Source organism: Pogona vitticeps, chromosome 3 (assembly GCF_051106095.1).
Source record: "Pogona vitticeps strain Pit_001003342236 chromosome 3, PviZW2.1, whole genome shotgun sequence".
NCBI lineage: Eukaryota > Metazoa > Chordata > Lepidosauria > Squamata > Agamidae > Pogona > Pogona vitticeps.
Genome location: NC_135785.1, coordinates 158,795,869 through 158,820,827, shown reverse-complemented (window position 1 = coordinate 158,820,827; position 24,959 = coordinate 158,795,869). Strand labels below are relative to the sequence as shown.

The following is a 24,959-nucleotide window of genomic DNA, read 5'->3' as shown; positions in this document are numbered from 1 at the left end:
CAAAGGTCACAGAGAGGAAAAAGGAGTTCCACCCCTCTCCCTTAGATCAGCGATTGGCACAGGGTTTTTTTTAATGAGAAACCTGAGGGTTTCTCAGGAAGGACAGCGAAGGCTTAATCTTCTTTAAACAAAGGACAGTGCTTCTGCCCTTGGGATCTTCCCTGAATTTTGCAGCTACAGAAAACTGATGGATGCTATCGTAAGCCCTCTGTTCATGCAGCTACAAAACTCAAGTGATTTGGCCAGTTTTGTGTTTTAGGTACTCCTTGAGGAGGACTAAATTGAGAGTGCATATGCCCAGAGGCACATGAAAACATAACTCTTTGGGGCTGTAATTCCCAGAATCCTCTGGCTAGTGTGGGCAGTAGCCATGCTTAATGTGAAATTCTGGGAGTCAGAGTTTTTCCATATCTGGGATATGGGCAGAATTATCCTAAGACACTTTGCTGTCTGAGACAAAGACCAAGAAAGTGGTGTCTCCCAGTTCATGTATACAAACTGACTGGATTGGCAGTTGAATACTGTAGTTCTGTAACACTGCCAGATGGGAGAGCCATAGCAGTGTTCATTTAGCCACTGCCTCCAAATGTCCCAGCTGCCATAGTCAATGCTTGGGGTTTGGGGAGCTGAAGTCTAAAGGCTGACACCCCCACTGTCTACTGCATCTGAAGGCAGCAGGCTAGCTTAGGGAGTGCAGAGCAGGTCATGTGTCCGACAGCTCTCTCCCCCAATACCTTGCTGCCATTTCCCAGTGTCTGTTGCCTGAGGTGGCCACCTTACTCTGCCCAATGATGGGGTCCAACATAGCCCCAATGAAATGTCCAATCAGGTAATGCAGTTGTATTACATTACTTGATTGCATTACAATCTAATGCATGTGGTTAATTTATATCCAGAGCACGTTGAACTCTATTATTCAGCATTAGGGTATAATAATTTCCTGAAATATCCAGGCACCCAGAGTACAGTTGATTTCCTTATCTTGTGTTTGAGTTGGCCTTCCCTGGCCTGGTCCCCTCCAGAATATTTTGAACTACATCTCTCAGCATCCCTGATTGTTGACTGGGTTGGTGGGGAGTGATGAGATTTGTAGTCTGAAATATCTGGAGGAAACACTGGGTTGGGGAGGCAGGGTGGTCTGTGCATAAACCAGGGAACTGACCAGGGAGTGGGTGTAGAATGCTGCGTTGAGAGGGAGGTAGACGTAGCTGGAAAGCTCAGACAGGCATACAGATAGTGAATCTGGTAAATCTCAAGAATAAGTTGCCCAAATTGGGGAATATCTGCCTCTTTGTTAAGATGGTGTACAATCTCTTTGTACTCCTGTTACAATTAAGTCATTTTATGTAGGCAAGAATTAAAGTTAAATGTCTGTTTTTTAGCTACATCCCCCTTTTTTGCCATGTGCTGATTTATACCATCTGGCACTAGCATATTCTGCTTTACAGGTATAGCACAGGGACAAAACTGTTGTTCTTATTGTTTGTGGACATGCACCCAGTCTGACCCAACCAGTTTCCTAAGTAGATTATTTCTGGTGGCAACTTTCTGCTTGGTGTTCAGACAATATTTTTTTTTTGCAGGTCAAGATTTGATCCAGAGTGATCTAATTTTGATCGGATTTTGGGGATAGAGCAATGTTCCAAAATCTTGCCTTCCTAACTAACTCAAAGCTCCCTCTCTGCTTCTCTGTTCTTTAAGTGAAAGGAAAAGACCTGTGTTTTTAAAGGGTTTGGCTTCTGGAGAGACCATCTGTATATCCATCATTACTGGTAGCCACTTTTAGCCTCACCTTCCACAGATTTGTCCAATCCCTTATCAAAGGCCATGTAGGAGGAATGGGAAATATCCAGGAATGTGACACTTCCAGTTAAGCCATTACACTTGATGTCTCTGCAAAGTGACACCACAGAAAAGCCCTCTTATTTTAAGTTTTTCAAATAAGGTTCTCACTTTCTGGAAGAATTTGCATTTCCCCTTTATAGTACAGGGGTATGTAAAAGTCTAGAATTTATTTATTTATTTATTTATTTGATTTATTTATTTGATTTATACCCCGCCTATCTGGTCTTAGAGGTGGTTGTTTTGTTTTGTTTTTCTTTTTTGTTTGTTTGGGTGGGAAGGACATCTGCCATATAGCCATGAAACCATACAAGACATTGTTCAGCATGTTATAAACTACTCAAGTTGGGCTAGAATTATAGCATGACCTTTCATAGTTCAAATGTCATTAAATTTGGATGATAGAATATCATTAAAAACAACATCCTCTTGTTTCAAAAAGCATCTCTACCATTTAAAAAAGTTTGGGGGAAGCAAGTGATCTATGAAGTCTTTATAATTAGTTTACAGCCAACATGGAGAATGTGCAATGTTCAGATGCTATTAAATGGCATCTCCCATGATCTCTTTCCACTAGTTAGGATTGAATGGAATAGCAATTCAACAACATAAGGAATGCCACTTTAGGGTTACAAGATTGTTAGGCAATAGTTGTCTATTTCAAAGTGTGGTGCATCCAGTTTAAAACATATCCTTTATGTCTAACTTGCAGAAAAACCTGGGTATAGATGCAATGGAAATAATAAAAGGAGGTGTAGGGGAAATTAAACGATGAATCTTGTGATACTTTAAATACTAACAGGATTTATTTGCTATCCTTTTTATGGACTAGGGATGCATTCCATGAAAGAGTATCTTGATCAAACTTGTTGGTCCCAAATATGTCACAATATTCGCTGCTGTTTTTACTGTGACAGAACACAGACTAATTGGGATGGGATTTTTTTCCCAATGTTTTGGACTAAAAGCCCCATAATTCTCTATTTTGGGAGTTTTATGTGACAAATGCCTTATAGAAGCTAAATGTGGCTCACCTGGGAGAAGACCTCAGCTGGAAAGCTTTGAGGGCCATGTAAGCCTAGCTCCACCCAAGCTTCTGTTCCTGCCCCAGTGCTAGCTGGGAGTTTTCTTTCTCTACGAGAAGCTAGGCCTAGCTGTAGCCCAGAGCCTTCTACTTGAGGCCTTTCACCAAGGCGAGCCACATTTAGTTTTGGTAAACTGTGTCTGTCAAGTGTAACTCCCAGAATGGAAAATTATAGGGTCTGTAGTCCAAGAAATCCAAAGAGCCTATCCCTACAGATTAACATTGCAAGCACTCTGTAGATTTCTTCAGGAATATTGTTTGGGCATGACATAGCACTTTAAAATCTGATCACATCAAAAAGCACTGACTGTTGAATCAACCTGTTCTTACAAGTGGCACCTACAGCAAAATGTGGTAGCATGGAGGACTGCTGTTCAAAATTCCAACTCATTTACCCCATTCACCTGGTTTCCTGACCCTCACCCCCACAACAATTAGCATTCCATGGCCAGTAAGTATACTCAATCTCCACCAAGGTTTTTGAATCATCATCTTTACTTTTCCCTCTACAAACCTGGGGTTTCCTTATGCCTCCTGATATCTCTCACTTGTACTTGGGTGGTACTTTTTTGGCTGCATAAGCAACGGTGTTCAGTACCTGAATGCTGGGAAGACAGAAAATGATTCTGGGGCACACTGTAGATTGTCTTGTTATGCTCAGACCACAGCTTAGAAGGGTTATTTTTTTGGGACTGCAGTTCGCAGAATCTCTTATGGATTGTGTTGGCCAGGAATTTTGGGGAGTTGGCATCCCTGAAATTCCCAGTGTCCACAGTCTGGTTCTGATACTTATGAATTTTGTTCGACTAACCGCTGCCTCATGTGAACTGGAACTTCATGGAACTTACTCTCCTGCTGTAACTTGGAATGTGGACTGATGAGTAAGGGAAGCCCATCTGCCTTTCCAGCAGATTTTCTAGTATCACTAATTTTCTTAGCAGTGAAGCCCCAATAAGTTTCTGAAAAATTCCTGGGTTCCTTGGAACATAGCTTGGATGAAAGATTACGGAACAGGGATTTTGTAACAAATATCTATTATCTGGGGATTTTATATCAGATGATGATGAAGTGAAACCCAGGTGATGATGGGGTCAGTAATGATGATCAGTTATTAAAAAGTGGCTCTAATATCTCAGGAGCCTCCACCACAATGTATACCTGCGATCTCATATGAATCTATAGAAGTTTCTGATTCCAAATCAGATTTGTCTGTGTGGCCCGCCATATTCTGCTGGCCCATTAAGGGCATCAGCTTCAGAGGTATGCCTGCAAAGAAATGCTTTACCACTGGACTCTGTTAGAGACAAGATGCATTTTCATCTGCCCAAGCACATGGATCAGGGGCAATCCTGTTGCAGCCTTCCAGATGTTTTTGGACTACAACTCACATCAGGCTTAGCCACTAGAGCTGATGATAAGAGATGGCTGCCACTCATAAGTGGACACATATACAGACTCAAAAATGTACTATAACAGCTACACACTACTACTGTATTTCCTTTCCATTCTGTACGATCCCCACTAAATAAATTGTTATTTATTTAGTTATGAAATGTTACTGAATGTGGAAACAATGAAGAATATTGTGGTACTGTACTTGCAAGATTGATAAGTTTTATTATATTTTATTCTATGCTCTGTGTAAAAAGAAAGATACGATCAGATCAGCCGAAGGAGAAAATATTTAATTGGATAGGATAAATGTGTGTCAATATTAAGTCTTATGGAAAGCTTAAAAAGTCAACATTTTCTTTAGAACCAACCAGCTGCAGACCAGACAACTGCAAAGTGCACTATATGCAACACACAGCAACAAGCCTTCAAGCCTTTATAAGAGTGAAAGATTTCAGTGCCAAGTGAAACAGAATAAGGGGAAAGTATTCATGTTCTGCATCTGTACAGATACTGAAGTGGCTGCTGCTAATGAATATTCAACATAAGCAGCAGCATTCGCAAGAGTGCTTTGTACTGATTCTAATACACCTGGCAGATGAATAGTTGTCTGCCTGTCTGCATCCTTTTTTTTGACTTTGCACTGCCTCAACTATATCTCTTCTACCCTTGTATATATTAGCATACAGTAGATGCCTCCAGAGCACATATGAGAAGATCTGCATGAAAGCTTTAGATCAGCATAGCCATTAAGTCCAAGGCATTCCTTTGATAAGTGTGAGATAAGAAAAGCTTTTTGTGCTGGCGAAAGAAAAGAAAATTCCAAATTAGAAGGCAGCAAGAAATACTCTTAAGCAGAGAGGCTCTCATTTCACATTGAGAATGGTGGCTACTGCTAGCCATTGCTCTGATGCAGCCTTCTTCCATAAAGGTTCCATTGGAACATTATCTTCATGGTGGTGTAAAGAAAAATAGCAGGTTAGTGGTACTGGGATGCCTGGAGCCAGAAGCATGGAAAGAGACTCTGCCCAGGACAAGCAGCAAGAGCAGAGCGTTTCAGAGAGGAATTCAAAGGTTTAGAAAGGAGGAATATTCAAAGACATAGTGATGTTATGCTTCAAAACACTACAGAATAAAATGAAATGAAAACAAAAATATTATAGCACCTTTAAGACTAACAAGTACATTTCGCCATCAGCTTTCCTGGATGCAACCTTCCTTTTCAGACACAGTTTGCTTTGGTTATGCATCTGCCAAGGAATGATAAAAAGCAATCACTTTCCATAGTATAGCGTTGATGGCAGATGAAATGAGAGGCAACTGAGATTAGTTGACATTCTGAATAGCACAGACTATATAGAGGTATAGTGCAGATGCAAACTGCAGTAGCATGCCTTTGTATCACTTGCTGTGGAACACTAGATGTCCCACTTGTTGGCATAGGGACACAGGGAAGTGCCTAATAATGAGTCCACAGGGTGATCTAGCCTAATATTGTCAGTTCTGACTGGCAGCAGCCCTCCATGCTTTTAGGCAGACCTCTTTTCTAACTTGCTCTACCTGGACTTCCTGCCAGCCTCTCATCCACTAACCAAGCATTACTTGCTCTACATCAGAAATCAGGTAAGGTCAGTGTATTCAGTGTGGCACATGGTAATTCAAAATGCAAGACAGCTGGCTTATATTGAAAAACACAATTTGTCCATCTATACAGATCACTGTCTTCTCATTAGGCAACTGTTTGGCCGCTGTGTGGATGCAGTATTGGACTCCGTAGGCTTGTGGTTACATGACATGGTTGGTTGCATCATTCATATAATTCCTAAAGTCAGTCTTTCCCGCTTCCTACACATTCCACTCCCAGCCAAAATGACCAATGGGGAAAGCTGCCTAAGATTTTTTAAAAATAATAATTAAATAAGGTTTCAGCCATGTGCTTCTGATATTACATGACCAACTGCATAGTCTCTCTTCATTTGAAATCCAGGCATGTTAAGAATTTACATTACTGTATGCTTGTTTGGATCATGAGAAACTGTGGGTTATTATAGAAGAAATGAGTGTGCTTCAGCCCTTAATTGTCCTGATACATAACCTTTATTGTGGTCAGGAAGCTACTGTTTGGTTAGAATATGGAGAGACAGAATGGTTTCCAGTAGGAAAAAGTGTCAGACAGGGGTGCACTTTATCCCCTTTCATGTTCAATTGTAAAGCTTGTTTTAAACCATATGTGACAAAAGATGAGGCTGTTCCTGCATGTGTTACTTGAAAGTAAGGGAAAAGAGTAATGGATGGGAAGTGGAAAGAGGTGATGATCCCTGTTATTGAATCATTCTGATGTGTGAATTATGATGTATTTTGCAAAATGTTACATACAGCACTGATGTTACCTGTCTGTCATGGGTTTGGAGGGAAAGTTCCATCCTATGGGGAGTGGAAGGCGGGACATCAGGAGGAGGGGCTGTACTGTATATATATGTGATGCGTGTGTGGTGAAGGGAGACGCTGGGATGTGACGAAGCAGCAGCTGGGAAGAAGAAGCTGGTGTGGGAGTCTGTGTGTCAGACAGGGTACTACTGTGTGTCAGAGTACCAACCTGATAGGTTCAGGTGTCTGTTGGTTAGCCAGAACTGATAGGTTCAGGGTCTGTGCTTCAAGTTAAGGGTTCTGTGTGAACCAAACTGTATGCATGTATGAATGAGAATAAGCCACGTTACTTTATCTTATTCACCTGATCGTTTTATTTTGCCTGTGTGTTGTATTTAAATAAACCTTATTCTTTTATTGTTTAAAAATCCATCCCTGGTCTGTGTGACTTCTTATAGGGAATGGTTGGTGGCAGCTTAGTTAACGTGTGGCAGATCCCAGTAGGTCTGGGTTTGTCACATTGATTGGTGTCCAGCGTGTGGGATACGACTGGTCCAGTTGTCCAGTGGTCCAGCAAAGCCTTGGCAAGTGTGCCCAGAGCAAGGGGGGTCTAGTCAGGGACAATCTGAGGCGCGTAGGTAATCTTCTAGGTGTACCTCACGGGGAGGTGCGCTAGTGGAAGAACGTGCCAATTGGGGAGACTAGATTAGGGTGCTCTGAGGCAGCCTGGTTTTGGCGGGAAAAAAGCTGAGGCAAAACTGTATAGTAACAGTGATCTAGCCTGCCTGCTGAGAGGCCCAGCAGAGGGGGGTAGACTCCAACTTGCTACAGTTGCAAGTTAAGTGCTGAAGGACAGCAGCAATCTCTAGGGAAAGCTGGTTCTGAGGCAAAAGGAAAAAAAAAGTGGTCGTTTTATTTTGAGGCTTGACTTTTTAAAGCAGCTTGTTCTGAGGGGGGATTATGCCCTTGACTCGAAGCCAAATGGCAGAAATGGGTGAAGTGAAAGACCCCCAGGTTGACCAAGGTTCTGAGGATGAATTTGGCTCAGTGCAAGGTGACAGCACGGGAGAACAGAACCCAGAACTCAGAAAATTGCTCATAGCCCAACAGCATGAACTGAGGATGAGGGAAATAGAAAGGGAAGAGAAACAAAGGCAATTGGAAAAAGAAGAAAGATTAGAGAGAGAGAGAATGGAAAGGGAAGAAAGATTGGAGAGAGAGAGAATGGCGTTTGAATTAAGAAAACTGGAACTGATGAATCAGAACAATAATAACAATAGGGATTCTGAGGGAGGCCAATTGTCTAAAGCTGACCTGAAGAAATTCCCTGTGTACCACAAGGGAGATTGTCCTGAGGTGTTCTTTTCCTTAGTGGAAAGAGCGTTTGTGGACTTCTCAGTGAGGGAAACTGAGAAGATGACCATCATGCGATCTTTAATCAGTGGTAGCCTGGCTGAGGTCTATGCCGAGATGCCTGAGGAACTGATGAAAGATTTTGCAGAGTTTAAAAAACTGGTGTTTGCAAGACATGGGATAAATGCGGAACAGCTGAGGCAAAGATTTAGGTCAATCACCAAGAAACCAGAACAGACTTTTACCCAAGTGGGGGCCCAATTGGTGAGGCTGCTTGAGAAATGGCTATCTCAGGAGGGGACAGAGACCTTTCAGCAGCTTAAAGATTTGATAGCACTGGAACAGTTCTATTCAGTCCTGCATGGGGAATTGAAATTCCAGGTGAGGGAAAGGAAACCAAAATCTGTGGTAGAAGCAGCCGAGATCGCAGATTTTATTTCGCAAATAAGAAAGCCCTTGGGTGAGGGGAAATCTATAGGTACACCCAAAGAAACCTACAGCAAGTGCTCTCAGGGACCAGGGAAAAGCCAGCAAGGGGGAGGGGCCCATGGTGAAGGGAAGCCCTCAGACATGAAACTAAGACCTCAGATTTTGGAGGGAAAACCAAAGCAGGATGAGAGAGAATCAAAATACACCAGAAAATGTTATTTCTGTCAGGGAAAGGGCCATCTAATCTCAGAGTGTGGGAAATTAAAGCACCTAAAAGGAATGGTGCCTCAGGAGTCGAGTGGAACCAAGCCAAAAGCTGTGTTCTGTGTCCAGAAAGAGCAAGGCTCATTGTCACTGAGGGAGCCTGTTGCCATGGCGACTCAATCTGGAACAGCTACATCTGCTGATCAGGCTAAGGAAAATGGTCCTCTTGTGGAGGTCAAGCGATGCTTGCTTGTGAGAACAGATTCTCAATTGTTTGAGACAGCAGGGGTGGACGTAGGAATACTTGGCCGTCAGTATCGGGGGCTGCGGGACACTTGTTCTCAGGTGACCCTGTGCCATCCAGATATTATTCCTAGGGAATATATAATCCCGAATGAGAGCATAAAGGTAGCAGGGATTGAGGGGCAGATAATCTCACTCCCAGTCGCGGAGGTACCTGTCAACTTTCAAGGCTGGAGGGGAGTTTGGCGGCTAGCGATTTCATCGACTCTGCCAGCAGCCGTGCTCGTGGGAAATGACCTGGCTGAACATGTGAAAAGGGTGCTAGTGATTACACGTTCACAAGCCACCACGGGGACAGTTCAAGGGGGTAATGATGAGCCAGAGACGGAAGCAGAGGGGAGTTCAGAAGCTGTGGTGGAAACCTTAACCACAGACAGCAGATTTGGACAGGAGCAAAAGGCAGACGCCACTCTCCAAAAGTGTTTTGAACAAGTGACTGACGCCCAGCTAACACCTGAAACCCCAGTGAGATTTCTGGAGAAAAAGGGGATTTTATATAGAGAGACCCTGAGGAATATCTCAAAAGGGGGAGATGGGATCAGAAGTCAGCTGGTGGTACCTGAAAAGTATCGCCCCATGATCTTACAAAGGGGGCACTCTGACGTGTTTGCTGCGCACTTAGGGGTGAACAAAACACAGCAGAGAATCACACAGAATTTCTACTGGCCTGACATAGGGAAGCAGATCAGGGAGTTCTGTAAACAATGTGATGTGTGTCAAAGGCAGGGGAATAGCCGTGACAGGACCAAAGCAAAGTTGTGCCCTTTGCCTGTGATTGACACTCCGTTCAAATGCATAGGGGTGGATATTGTGGGACCTTTGCCCAAAGCCACAAAGAGGGGGAACAGGTTCATTCTCACCATTGTGGACCATGCCACAAGGTACCCTGAAGCCATACCCTTGACTAACATTGAAACTAACACAGTGGCAGATGCCTTGGTGGGGTATATGTCCAGGATGGGATTTGCCTCAGAAATAATCACAGATTTGGGCGCATCGTTCACATCAAAGCTCATGAAATGCTTATGGCAAATCTGTGGAATTAAGCACAAGGAAACCACTGCCTATCATCCTAAAAGTAATGGGTTAACTGAGAAGTTCAATGGGACTCTGATGCGCATGATTAGGGCTTACTTGGCAGAGAATCCAAACAATTGGGACCAGAAGCTGCAATCCCTTTTGTTTGCTTATCGATCAGTGCCACAAGCCAGTACCGGGTTCAGTCCATTTGAACTTTTATTTGGGAGAAGGGTGAAAGGGCCCCTTGATTTGATCAAACAAAATTGGGAGCAGATCACCCAGGATGACCCACAGGACGATGTGACATATATAGACACCTTAATGAATGACCTAAAGAGAAACCTAGAGCTGGCAGCAGAGACCCTGCAAGCTCAAAAGGTCAGAAAGAAAGCCTGGTGTGTCCAGAGAGCCGGGGAGAGGTGCTTTGACCCAGGGGAGGAAGTGCTTTGGCCTAGGCTCTGCAGAGAGAACAAACTGCAGCTGGGTAGCCCAGAAGTAAAGTGCTTGGGTCACTTGGTAGGGGGAGGAGTGATAAAACCCCTGGAGGCCAAAATAGAAGCTGTTCGTGATTGGCCTAGACCCAACACCAAGAAAAAGGTCAAATTATTTCTTGGGTTGGTGGGCTACTACAGAAAGTTCATCCCGAGGTTTAGCGAGATTGCAGCTCCGCTGACCGATCTGACGAGGAAGAAGGCTGATGACCGCATCCCGTGGACCAGCGACTGTGAGGAGGCGTTCCAGAGGTTGAAGCAGGCGCTCATCAACTATCCAGTGCTGCGGGCTCCAGACTTCGACCGGGAGTTCATCATCTACACCGATGCGTCTAACAGCGGGGTAGGAGCAGTTCTGTGCCAGGAGGATGAGAATGGTGACCAGCATCCAGTGTCCTACCTGAGTAGGAAACTTCAAAAAGGTGAGAGACATTTGGCAACCGTGGAGAAGGAGTGTTTGGCCATAGTCTACGCGATCCAGAAGGCCAAGCCTTACATCTGGGGAAGACATTTTGTTCTGTGCACTGACCATTCACCACTGCAATGGTTAAAGACAATGAAAACCCACAATAGCAAACTTATGAGGTGGGCTTTAAACCTACAGGACTATGACTTTGAAGTGAAGGTGGTCAGAGGGTCAGTGAACTGTGTTGCTGACGCCTTGTCAAGAAGACCTGAAGAATGAAGACGGCGAAAGAAACATGGACTATGTATATATATTGATGACAAAAGTTAAATGTACCTGTTTTTTGAACTTGGTTTGTATGAATAAAGGTAAATTGATGTAATGTATATGGTAAATGTTTAAATGCCTCATTGCTATGGTTAACTTAGAATGTAAGTATAAGTAAGTATGATATGGTATGTATAACTGTTGTTGTGTGTTTTATCCAGGTTGTTTTTTGGGAAAAAGCACCTTAGCTTTCCCCCTACAAAACAACTTATAAAGAGGGGAGGTGTTACATACAGCACTGATGTTACCTGTCTGTCATGGGTTTGGAGGGAAAGTTCCATCCTATGGGGAGTGGAAGGCGGGACATCAGGAGGAGGGGCTGTACTGTATATATATGTGATGCGTGTGTGGTGAAGGGAGACGCTGGGATGTGACGAAGCAGCAGCTGGGAAGAAGAAGCTGGTGTGGGAGTCTGTGTGTCAGACAGGGTACTACTGTGTGTCAGAGTACCAACCTGATAGGTTCAGGTGTCTGTTGGTTAGCCAGAACTGATAGGTTCAGGGTCTGTGCTTCAAGTTAAGGGTTCTGTGTGAACCAAACTGTATGCATGTATGAATGAGAATAAGCCACGTTACTTTATCTTATTCACCTGATCGTTTTATTTTGCCTGTGTGTTGTATTTAAATAAACCTTATTCTTTTATTGTTTAAAAATCCATCCCTGGTCTGTGTGACTTCTTATAGGGAATGGTTGGTGGCAGCTTAGTTAACGTGTGGCAGATCCCAGTAGGTCTGGGTTTGTCACAATTACTGTTCAGATTTTGTTGTTCTGTCCTATTAGACTGTTAAGCATGTTTCCATGTTATTTTTATATAGAAAAGTATTTGAGATATGTAGTAGTCTGGAGTTTTAAATGAGAAAGCAGCTGCACAGCAAAACATAAAAGGATAAGCACAGGAATGACCAGAGGAAGGAAAGAAGGAATGGAGGATGCTGGCTAGAATGCAACTCATATTGCAACAAGTATGACCAGTGAACTCCTAAATCAATCCACAGCCCCTGTGTGGTCACATTCACATGTAATACGCATCATGAATCAAATTGTAGCAAAGCCAAATTGTTCGGATTCAGCTCTCCAATGAAGTTGCACCCTAACTTAAGTCCAACTGATTTCAATGGAATTTGAACAGAAAGTAGTTTTCTCTGGAAGGAGCCAAATGTGCTTGTGATGGGAGTCTAAAATGACTTATATTTAAGTATCCAGTCTTGAAAATGCTGGTAAATTGCACTGTTTGTGACAATTCTCCTTTTGCATTAGGCACATTTGTAAGATATTATCTAAAAATTTACCAATTACATTTCTGCTTTTTGTTGTGTTTACTATATGTATTATAAACTAAGAGAGAAATCACCAAGGCTGAAAGTCAGGCTTTGGTTTCAGAAAGATTAGATTTTCCTTATTTAGTCATCCACCAGAAGCCATAAACAAGAATCTGGAATGTGGATGAACTGCAAAGCCATTAATGTTTTTTTTTTCTTAGAAACTTTCCAGAAATATTAATTGAAAGGTTCAATGTCCAGGACCAAATATTAGGGAAGAATTTAGATTACTTATCTTGTGTTTCATAAGCTAATGGGGAAACATCAAAGGAGATGGCAACATCATGTTTGGTTTCATGATGCAGTGGAAAGCTATCACTGTGCAGAGATTCTCAGTATGTTTTTGATCATTGAAACAGTTGTTTTGGAAATGAGAAGTTGTAGAAATGATCCCTGTTACTTCTCTCCTTCACAGATCCCTGCTGTCATAAGTCCTTACATGCACGACAGAGAAAGTGGTAGCAAGTTAGAGCAGGACAGTGGCCTGGAAGCCTTCAGAACAAGTAAGGTCAAGTATGTTTATTACTTTGTGAACCATGAAGGATTGTGGAATGCTATTTTATTTTAGATTTTAATGGGTGATTGCAAAGATAATGAGAACTGGGATGACCGTGGTGCAATAAAAACTGGGATAAAATATGTGCCATGTTAAAATCAGAGAATGGATTTATAAAGATGTTTCACAATTGATAATTCTAATTTCTGTATAGCCTTCAAAGATTTAAAGCAATTCACATGCATTACATATCAGAAAGTAAGTCAGCATGCCCCTCTTATGGCAGATGGAGTTTGAGGTAGCTCAGATAGATCTACCTCATGAGTTGATGATGGACGGAGGCTTCAGCCTAGAGATTTCCTGCTCTGCTGTTTCTTAGACATGATGTTACAACAGATCTGTGGATTTTTTTATTTAACCCCCTTTACCTTTTATGCATAGAGTAGCCTTTCCTGGTTTTTCAGGAGGGGAAAAAACAAACTATCTTGTTATGCTGTTTGAATGGCTTAGCAGCTTTGATGTGGGATCAAGTGGCTTATATATTTCACATACATAAGCAGATACTCCTCTGCCTCACACTTCGTGTGTGTGTGTGTGTGTGTGTGTGTGTGTGTGTGTGTGTGTGTGTGTGTGTGTGTGTGTTTGAAAGAGAGAGAGAGAGAGAGAATGAGAGAGGGACACATTGGATGTGTAAGCCTGATGCTCACCTGCATGTACAAAATATTTGTCTTGTATCTGTGTGAACTAGTCTTCTTGTTTGTTGTTCAGGAAAAAGAGATTTCGCTCTCTACTGTGGTGGTGAATACTGCTCACAGTATCTTCCTTTTTCTATTCCAGCACTGATCTGTCTTTGGATTGGCTTGCTTCAGGCATTACAATGAACTCTGCCAATGGCAAGAAAATTGAAGCAGATTTGGGATGGCCCTTACTGGCAGCTGAACTAATGAAGGTAGCTGAGGTTTTGTATCATTGAGACCACATTCCTCCACATATGCTGGAAACCATAAAATTAATCTTTCTCTCCTCACCTGTTGGGGTACAGTATCAATTTGGAGTAAAGAATCACATTGATTTATTTCTGAAGCCTTGGGATTGCCTTTCTATGTGTATACACAAGGGAGTGTACAATTCTGCCATAAAAATCAATTATTAAAAAGCTGAACCTTAGGAACAACCACTGAAACCTTGTTGCTTGGCTTTTCATGCACAACAGGAACGATCTCATCCACAGCTGCAAAGCGCCACTGAATAAAAGCTTCCTTTGGTGATTTTGGGTGCACACAACTTTGCTGCGTTGTGTACCAAAGGAAGTCTTTAATTGGCAGTGATTGGTCAATGCCGATGATGCCATTTCCATTGCACACACACAGCTGAATTGTTGGGAACCCATGGAGTTGGCAGTATTGTGTTCGAATGGAATAATGTCCCTCTTGGGGCAGAGCAATTTCCTATGTTCCTGATACTTATCCCCAAAAAACCTGTTGTGCATATGTTTAGTTAGCAAGGAAAAAAACACCTTTCTGTTTAAGTAACCTTGGAGTATTTGAGCACACTCTCACACCTCATACATTAAGTATTAAAGCATGAAGCAGCAATCTGTTCTGGATCCTAGAAGGACACAGTTAATGTTCTAAGAAATTCTTAAGCAGGGTGAGTTGTTTGGGTGTTATTAGTTGTTTCTGTTCACAAAATGGCACAGGGGTATCATCACATCCTTAGCTGCATGCAGAAACATGTTTTGGACCAGCCTTACACATCATAGGTTGAGGAGTGGAAAGCCTAGATTAAGAAGGTGTGGCAGGATGCTGAGATGGTAGAAACTACTGTCCACATTTGGATGACTGCTGTGACCGTCTGCCACTTGTGCTGCAACACCCCCTGCCTGGCACACCTCTGCGGAGTCTTCAACCTTCTGGAGAAGAAAGGATTTGTCCCCCTCATTGGGAAGACTGCAAGGAGAACTGAGGAAAAACCCGCCTCCTGTTAGGAGTGAATTAGTGTAGGGAACCCCTGTTAAAGACGTCTCTAATGGGGACTCCCCATTGTTTCTACAGTTTGTTTCTACATTGGTTCCAAGTTGTAATAAACCTTTTTGTTTAATTGCAGACCTGCCTGCATGTCATGGAGGGGATAACTGGGCCTGCCTGTGAGCTTTGAACAGAAGAAAAGGAATGTGAAAAGCTTGAATCATTCCTGTTTGGGCTACAACTCCCGGGTTCCCCAGGTTCTGGGAGCTGTAGTCCAAAAAGAAAGAACATTTCCAAGCTCTTGCAATGTAAACACACCATCATGTAGGCAAACTGGTCCACCATTCTCAATAACTGGAACCAAAAAAGGCTGGAAACGATTGCTGTGGGTTTGTAGAGGAGGAGGAGGGGCCCTGTGTGGAGGGGAGCAGAGACACACATGCTCATGCAGCTGTGTGTGCGCCTTAGAAGGAACTTTGGTCAGACATGTCTTTCTCAACTTGGTGTCCTTGCAGTTAATTTATGGATATGTAGCCCAACATGTCTGAAATATATATATCTTGCTACTTATTACTCCTTAGCATGGGGATGGTTGATTAATAAATGATTGATCTTGATATACAAAGAAAATGAATGCAAATCAGTAAAAGCACAGAGTGGTTTGGCCTTTTAAAATACACAATCTTTCATGTATGTGCCAGTTGTACCCAGCCTGATCTTTTATACATTTTTTGCATCTCTCTCTCACTGTCTCTCTCTCTCTCTCTCTCTCTCTCTCTCTCTCTCTCTCTCTCTCTCTCTCTCTCTCTCTCACACACACACACACACACACACACACACACACACACACACACACACACACACACACACACACACACACACACACACACACACACACACACACATTTAGATATATTCCCTTTTGAAGATCTTTTCCCTCAAGGAAGAACTAGAGCCTAAAATATTTTGAAAACTTTCCTTTAAAAATAAAGAAAAAAAGAAAACTGCTCCTACTTCATGGCATTTGTTGTGCTGCAGGTTTCTTTCACAGAATAGTTTTTAAAATTATATTTTATCTCCTCCTTCTGTTTCCTTAATATCCCTTTTATTGTTTTACTTGTTTTTCTGGAAATGAAAGTGTCTGTTCTTTTAATAATGGCCCAAATGAGAATTGAAATAGAATTGTCTAAATAGGTAATGTTTTGATTGAGCTAAAATTTGCTTATATTTTTGGTGTCTATAATCTAATTATAAAGAAAATGTATTCATTTATTTAAAATATTTTTACCCCACCTTTCTCTTTATGAAGGATCCAAGGCAGCTTACATCAATAATATACTGGAAGTTAAAAACAGTAAGTATACAAATACTAAAAAGGATCAAACAGATACTGTCACTAAAAGAAAGTAAACACAACACCAAAAATGCATTCAAAGTTAGACCAGTTGTGAGCTAAATACCTGTTATTTATTTGAGGACCAGATTCCTAGCTTAGTCACCTGGGATTGCTTTTCTGATGGCCAATATTAAGAGTCCCTGCTCCACTAAATAAACATAGTGAATTAGGTATACAGATGACTGTACCACTTTCTTTCCCAGCTTGGTTGCTATTTGCTCAGATCAGTGTAGAGGGAATCTGAAGTCTTTCAGATGATGTTGGACTATGATTCCCATCATCCCCAGCCATCATGGTCAGGAATGATGGAAACTGAAAGGTTAGAGACTCCCCTTTCCTGTGTCAAAGGGCCTGCCTGTGCCCTTCATACAATTCCTTTATTACGATTTGGAAAACAAGTTCAGGTTTAAAAATGGTGGACATGAATAATGAGATGACAAGTTGCACAAAGAAAAGCAAACCCAGGTAAGTAGGCAGGCAGGCAGGCAGCCAATCCAGGGATATATGTTGTTTCACATTGTTTGTACCTCACCCTCAAATCATCCTTCAGCCCTGCTGCTTTCCCGCTTAACTGCTTTCCTCTCAACTGCCAGCCTAGACCATGAGTGTCTGTGGATGTGTCTGAGCTCCAGATATTCGTTTACAAGGACGATATCCTGAAGTGAGCATTCTGTGAAAACACAACGGTGATAGTAATTGTGAAAATATCAAAATTCACTGTATGAGGAAAGAAGCTGAGGCTTCTTTGTTGCTGAATGATAGGGCTTTTTAAAAAAAAATCACAATTCAAAGTTTGGGCAAGTGGTTTTTAACAGTTTTGAATAATTAAATGGTGGAGTGATAAATTTTGCCTTTTAACGAAATGAAGTTTCTTATCATTTCCTTTCATTTTCAGAGTTACATAGCTCCCCTTGCTGGTCAAAATCAGACACTACAGCCTGGATATAACCTTCGGGTTCTCACCTGTGGGCCCACCATTTCAAGGACAAAGGAACCCTTTCTCTTTTGTTAAGATACTTGCAACTGTGGGGCAGGATAAGGGCTGATCCTACTTAGATCCATGGTGCAAAAGGAGAGGGGGTAGGTTTCTCCCCTCACCTTGTTTTACTGATGAACCCCTCCCATGCCTGTCTGTCCTGTAGAAAAGAATAAATGGGCACTCATAACTATTGTCATGAAAAGACAACATTTAAAGCTAAAAACAGTAAGTATACAAATACTAAAAAAGCATCAAACAAATGCCACACTAAAGAATGGTAAGCAAAATTAACACCAAAAACAGATTTAGAGCAGTAAGGCATAACCATCCATTTAAAATCCCCACTAAGGCAGGCAGTGACTAAGGAAAAGCTTGCCTCAAGAGAAAAGTACTCACGTTCTTGTAAGAAGGACAGCAAAGATGGGACCAGCCTAGCCGCCTATAGAAGAGAGTTCAAAAGTCTGGAAGCAGCAACAGAGAAATCCCTCTCCTGTGTTCACACCAAATATACCTGGGAAGGTGGGGGGGGGGGGACCAAGAGGAAGGCCTCTCATGATGAGCTTAACACACAGGCAGGCTCATGATGGGAGACACAGTCCTTGGGATACCATTTTGGGCTTTATAGGGTAGAACCAGCACTTTGAATTCTGCCCAGAAACAGATCGGCAGCCAGTGGAGTTTCTGTAATGGGGGTTATGGGATCCTTGTGACCAGACCCAGTTAGCAATCTGGCTGCTGTGTCTTGGACCCACTGAAGTTTCTGAACACTTTCCCGAGGCAGCCCCACATAGAACATGTTACAGTAGTCCAGCAGGGATGCAACTAAGGCATGTGTTACCATGGCCAGATCAGAGCTCTCCAGGAATGGAGAGGATACATAGTGATTAGTGCAGGAAACTGTAATGTCACAGCATTATCTTTCCCCAGCAAAAATCTAGTGCAGGGACGACATGCTGAAAAGAGACACATATTGTTTAATGCCAGTAAACACAAAACCAAGGAACCTGGCTCATATGCGTTTCCCAAGTGTCTGTACACAGGCATTGGACAAGCAAATGTGGTTTAGTGGTTAGAGCATTGGATTGAAAATTGGAAGATCTTGTTTCTAGTCTCCACTGCACTAGGAAAACTCATTTGGATGATCTTGGGCATGTGACTTTCTTTCAAATTGATCTACCTCTCTGGGTTGTTGTGAGGATAAAGTGGGCAGGAGGAGGACTATATAATACCGTCTTGAACTCCTTAGAGGAACAATGGGATATAAATGGGATGGATGGATGGATGAAACTAATACTGTATTTCCAGGTAAATGTAACACCAGAGTATCCATTGCCAATTGCAATGGGTGAAGCCTTCCTTCATTTCCCCCCAACAACAGCCATTTATTATTAACTTCAACACAAATGGGTGCTTCCATACTGACTGGAGGGCTGGTTCAAGAAAATCAAGTAACAGCTCTACAGTCCTTTGCTTTCATCCCCGCTCCCCCATTCCTGAACTTTTGTCTACCCTGCACTTCTGTGATTCTTTTCACAGAGGTCCACTTCTTTGCTTGAAATGTTTGTAACCAAGAGTTGCAAAGCAAGGCCCCATTGCTTCACCTGCCTTTTCCTGATAAGATTAAAGCCACCAGCAAGGATCAGAATTTCTCCTTTTCCTAATATGACAGCTTGATAGCTCATCGGATGAGTTAATTGGCTGTGGAGCCAGAGGTTGGGAGTTCACTTCCGCAGTGTGCCTCCTTAACAGGGGCTGGACTTGATGATCCATAGGGTCCCTTCCAGCTCTGCAGTTGAAGATTTATAATTATGGATTGTCCTTATGCATGCATACTTGCACCATTTCCTTCTTTCCTTATGGTATGTGTGTTGTAGTTATGTGCTGTCAAGTTGCCTCTGACTCTTGGCGACCCTGTGAAGGAGTGATTTCCAAAATGTCTCATCCTCAACTTCATTGCTCAGCTCTTGTAAACTCAGGCCTTTATGGTGCCTTTCACCTTTCCCAGCATTATTGTCTTTTCCAGAGAATTCTGCCTTATCATGATGTCCTCAAAGTAGGAGAGACTCGGTTTCAACATTTTGGTTCCAGAGATAGTTCAGGCTTGATTTGATCTGGGACACTTGTTTGTCTTTATGGCAGTGGAAGATATCCACAAAATTTTTCTCCAGCACCATATTTAAAGCAAGTAATTTTTCCCCCCTGTCGGCTTTCTTAACTGTCCAGGTTTCACACCCATACATGGTTATTGGAAACATTGGAGTGTGGATGATCAATTATCTTGGTCTTCATCTCCAGTGACAGATCCTTACACTTCATTATATTTTGTAATTTCTCCATTGCTGCCTTTGTTTGGCTGGCAGTGTTTTTTCCCTTTTCCTCCTGTAGCATTCCCATTTTCATTTTTTAAAACTTGCTTTTGGCTTCTATGATCACCTCTCAGACTGCTGTTGGGCATGTCCAGATGACATCAGTTAATGCACAAAGTGAGGCATGGAATGGGAGCTAACCCTACTCCTTTTGCCTGTCTTTTGCTCACACTGATAAGGACTACAACTACTGTGCAGTTTGTAAATTTTTTAAAAAATATTTTCCCTTCTTCAGTGCTGTAATGTTAATTGATGCAGCTCTAATTCAGATGCTTACTGTGTTCAGTGCTATTTCACTTCCAAAAACCTTTTAAAAAAAGTGTTTGCTAGTGAAAGCAGTGGATGAAAGGGTGGTGATAACGGCAGAGAAAGATGAAGGAGAAAGTGGAGAAGGAGAACACCCCTTCCTAGGATGATTAAACATTTCTGTGTGAAACATGGCAGCAATTTAAATGTCAGTGTTCACAAATATTCAGTTTCACACCAGATACAAGTTTTTTTATAACAGCTGGCATAAATACATTCATTTTAAAATTATATAAGCTGTATTTTGGATATGGGTTGACTTAAATCAGCATACTGTATCAATTTGCTGTTTATGCTCTCTCTCTCTCTCTCTCTCTCTCTCTCTCTCTCTGTCTTTAGAGGCACCTTTTAAAGTGGGACAGTACAAGATCTCTTATTGCTTGAGGCTGGAAGCAGAGCACTGCTCCCCTACCTTCTATGGCATGATTCTCTATGCGTAAGTCTCAGTAGCACAAGCCACCAAAAGAAGCCCTGGTCCTTCCTCTTTGCTCCACCACTCCAAGACCACCCTTGCCATTCCCATCATATGCATTGCCAGCTGTTTCTAGAAGCCATCAGCTTATTCAGTAACATTTGACTGAACAGGGTCTTCTGCTGTTCTCTGGGTTCAGGTTTGTTTGGTGCCAGGCATTGAAAATTGGAAGATTGTCACTTGGGCACCGGCTGCTCTTCCTTTTTCCCATCTTCCAATTCTTTTGGTGGTGTATAGGAAAAAGAGAGAGCAGGAGAGTCTGTCTTGTGGCAGCACCAGCTTCACCTGCAACCCCCCCCCCGATGGTCTTAGTTTGGCCACTGGTAGAGTTCCCTGTCGACCATTCCAAACCTACAGGTTGATAACTAAGGTTGATGACTCTTTCCTGGTCATAGCTTATGGATTTTGGGTTGAGTGTCATTGAGGAGTTTGTATTCTGCAAACTTCAGCCCAAATTGAACCCTGCAATCTCACTTGGGCACATGATTCTTTCAACAGTAGCAACTGCTATTCATGGAAACAGTACATTGTTGCACCACTGGATGGCAATATTTAGGCAGTAATCCTGGTCTAAATGTAAAATAAGTATCAAGATGAGAAGAAAACAAAATGCAATGGTTATTGGTTCTTGTGTAGAGGATGACTTTCCATATTTATGTGTTTGACTTAATGCAGATTTTTTTGGTAAAAATAAAGCTGGAGAACAGTGATTAAGCATAAGTTACTTGATATTCCTACAGATGAGAAAAATGCTGTCTATGAGCATTAAAGGTTTGCATCTGCTCAGTCTCCTGATTAGTAAGGAATTCCACACATACACAAAATAACTGAATTTGGTTTTCCTTGGACCAGAATTTATAGTTATTTTCTTTCAACACAATGGACTGCACAGAGTTTTTGTGAAGATATACTGGGAAGGAGGAGAACCTTGTAGACCAAACCAAATCACACCTGGTGGGATCTGGAATTAAGTTATTCCCTTTATAGTGCAGAGAAAAATCTGAAGATATTTGGCCAGTCTCACCCCATCCCTAAGAACAGGAGTCTCCAAACTTTTTACATTGAGGACCACACTGGATATTTTCAAAGTTTTTGAGGACCGAAGGAACAGGAATGTGTGTCAGCACATATGTGTATGCTTACATGTGGCTGTGTGCACACGCACGCTTGGCCACCCCTTCGCACACATGCACAGATGCACACCCACCCACGCACACTGCCCCCACCCAGATGGATGCCCACCCACACCCCCGACTGCCCCATGCGTGTGCATGGTCTGAAGGCAACGGGTCAGACAAAATGGCAAGGCAGGCTGGATGTGGCCCGTGGGACGTAGTTTGGAGACCCCTGCCTTAGAAAATGATCAGTCTGGATAGTTCTTGGTCAATATACTTTCTAATTTCCCACCAGCACTGAGTGAAAACCCCATCCCATGTGTGCAAAGTTCCAGATGTGACCAGAATCAAATGAGTGGCAACAGTAACTGCAGGAACACGGCACCAATATAGCACTGCACAGCTGTTCACCCATGCAACATAGAGGGAGCATTGCTCTTGGTTAAAGGGAATAAAACACTTCTACTTGCAATTCATGGTTGTGTTCTTATATATGAAGCCCAGCTGCTTAGTGAAAGAAAGTGGGTAACTTTCAGTCCACTCCTAGCTGACAAACAAAAAGTCCCTGCTATGGTAATCGGGTGCAAGTGCACACTGGCTTGCCCATGAGAATCACGGTGGGAACTTTTAATTTGCCAGTGACAGACAGATTGAAAGTGACACATTCCATCCTTAGTGTAGCGCTACATTTCCATATGTCTTCCTTTGGAGAGCAGAAAATTTATTTATTTATTTATTTATTTATTTATTTATTTATTTATTTATTTATTTATTTATTTATACCCCGCCTATCTAGTCATGAGATGGCTAACAATGGAAGCAATAGGAGGGAAGTGGTGGTCTCAAAGACTGTGAGAAATAGGAAAAAAAAGATCCCCTGAGCTTAGTACGAGATACAGAGTTTGCTCCCCAAAGATAACTTGTTTTTAAGGGAGTAGCATGCAAGATTGTATTCTTTTCCAATATCTCTTTCTCAGAAAAAATGGCAACCTCTCTTTTTCTCAGTTTCTGTACATATTTATCTCTCTCTTCTATACATTCTTTGTCCGTCTGTCTCTCTGTTTTCCTGTTTCCCATTGTCCTTAGCTGAGAGCTCGGATGTTCTTTCCTTCCCTTATAGGTTTTCCTCTCATTCAGCATTCCAGAATGTTTCCAGATTTATTAGCTCCATTGAAGTTGCATCTTTTCGTAGCTGTTGCATCATGTCCAGGACTCAGGCCAATAATCTTTTGCCGAGTACTCACAAAGATACTGCTACTCCCACCAATATTCTGTCAAGGCTCATACAGTTGCAAATAATGCCTGTGGACTTAGATTTGTGCACACATTACTTTTGGGAGCACTTTGCCTGGAGCAATTACCATATGCTTAGAGGCAAGTAGCAATTATTCCTTGATGAACTTCCTCTTCTTCCTAATAGATGACCTCTTAGAGTATGTTTGTACCACTTAGTTCTTTTTCAGAAGTTGCAAGAGCAAGTCAGTACAGTCTGTGCCTCCTTCTTCCAGAATAGTGAAATAATGCCCAGATATACTGTATAAAGCCAATCCACGTAGAAATCTACTATCCTCCAAAGCTGAGTCCCAAAGAGCTATGCCTTGGCCTCCCAGCAATATCTGATGTGCCGATGTAGGGAACAAAGCAGAAAACCTGCCAATGTCTGTACCTAGGCTCTAGAAGGAGAGCCTCTCTAGCCTCCTATTCATTGGTTTTCAATTGAATAGTGGAGACCTTTCTGTCCTGGTGTAATTGTGGTCTCCCAGCTTGACCTTTTCTCTGTTCTGCCATATTCTTCTGTTATCTTACAGGTTCAAGTTTTAGCTGGCTGCTAATTCAGTTCTTCTTCTTCTTCTTCTTCTTCTTCTTCTTCTTCTTCTTCTTCTTCTTCTTCTTCTTCTTCTTCTTCTTCTTCTTCTTCTTCTTCTTCTTCTTCTTCTTCTTCTTCTGTAATTTTAGGACTTGGTTTAACTGTATTTTTCCTGGTTTTTTTGTGTGCCTCAAACATTGAATATGGAAAGGCACAATGACCTTTTTTGGAACTGAAAAAGAATGCTCTCAGCTTTCCTTTCCTTACAGGGTATTTGAGGATAATGAAATTGCACCACCTACTCAAACTGATATTCCCTGAAGGACATGTGGGGGGAAAACAGGATTAAAGGCAGAGATAGACAGGATAAAAGAGAAGGCAGAGTTGCATAAAATTTTCATATGTTAATTGTTGTATAGAGCTGCAAACTGAAAAAACAATTGTTATACAGTATTTCAAATTTAAATACATTGTATCTTACTGTACTGCAGATGACCATGGCCTGTGTATTTGCTTAGTCTGTTGTTCAAGCAGAAATTGTTGACACCGGTTCAAGACTGTTGCCCTCCATTCTTTAGATATTAGAATGAATGAATTTATTTATTACGGTCGGGTGACCAGCTCATAAAATGTATTATATGGCTAAAATATGCAAAATGCAATTTAAAAAGTGTACAACCAGTTCATAGAATATATTATATAGCTAAAATATACAAAATGCAATTAAAAATTTAGATATTTTATCATTAAACCATTTGGATTGCATATGCCTCTAAGTGGTCAATCATGACTCCCCAGATGTCCCATGTTCTTGCACTGTGGCCCCTATCATCTAGGGCTGCTGGGAGCTGTAGGTCAAAAACATTTGGAAGGCCATAGTTGCACAGCACTGGAGACAATGCTTTTGTCATCGGCACCTTGAGCATATAACAATTCCTGTTAGCCCGCCACCAGGGAGTATCTGCGCATGTGCACACTGTTCATGCAAAGCCCTTCTTAAAAGCCCCCTGGGGCTTTTAAATCTGTGTCCCAAGAACTTGTCCAGGTGGGCAGCTGAAGCTCCTCCATTAGGGAACCATACGTCCAGTCACTCTTCCCTTTTCAAACCAACACCAGCCCTGTAGAACAAACCAAAGCCCAACTGTGAAGTGTAATAATTATGGCAAAGTTTTAACTTCACCAATCCGTGCCCTTAGGCCTTGAATCCACAACCAAGCCTCTTCCACCACAGAGAGACTGTAGAATTTTTTTTATAATAATAGTTTATTTATGGTCCTTAGACCAGTCACATAAGTATAAAACCTTATAAAACCTTAAAATTTCTAACTTTCAATATTCCATTAGAACATGTTGGCATACATACAACTGGGAACTGCAATCTAATTGGTATTTAACTTCCACAATCGAAGTACAGTGGTGCCTCATTTAGCGACGTTAATCCGTGCAGGAAAAAAACATCGCTAAACGATTTAATTGCTAAGTGATTTTAAAAAGCCCATAGGAACATATTAAAATGCG

General features: G+C 42.0%; 1 long non-coding RNA gene across 1 annotated transcript; it reads left to right on the top strand.

The window, feature by feature from the left end:
- Window positions 1-1,846: 1,846 nt before the first annotated feature.
- Window positions 1,847-15,905, top strand: LOC110088516 (uncharacterized). The gene is made up of 3 exons (XR_002302093.3): window positions 1,847-3,035; window positions 12,953-13,040; window positions 13,871-15,905. It is a non-coding gene; the product is annotated as an uncharacterized LOC110088516 (long non-coding RNA).
- The last annotated feature ends 9,054 nt before the right edge of the window (window positions 15,906-24,959 follow it).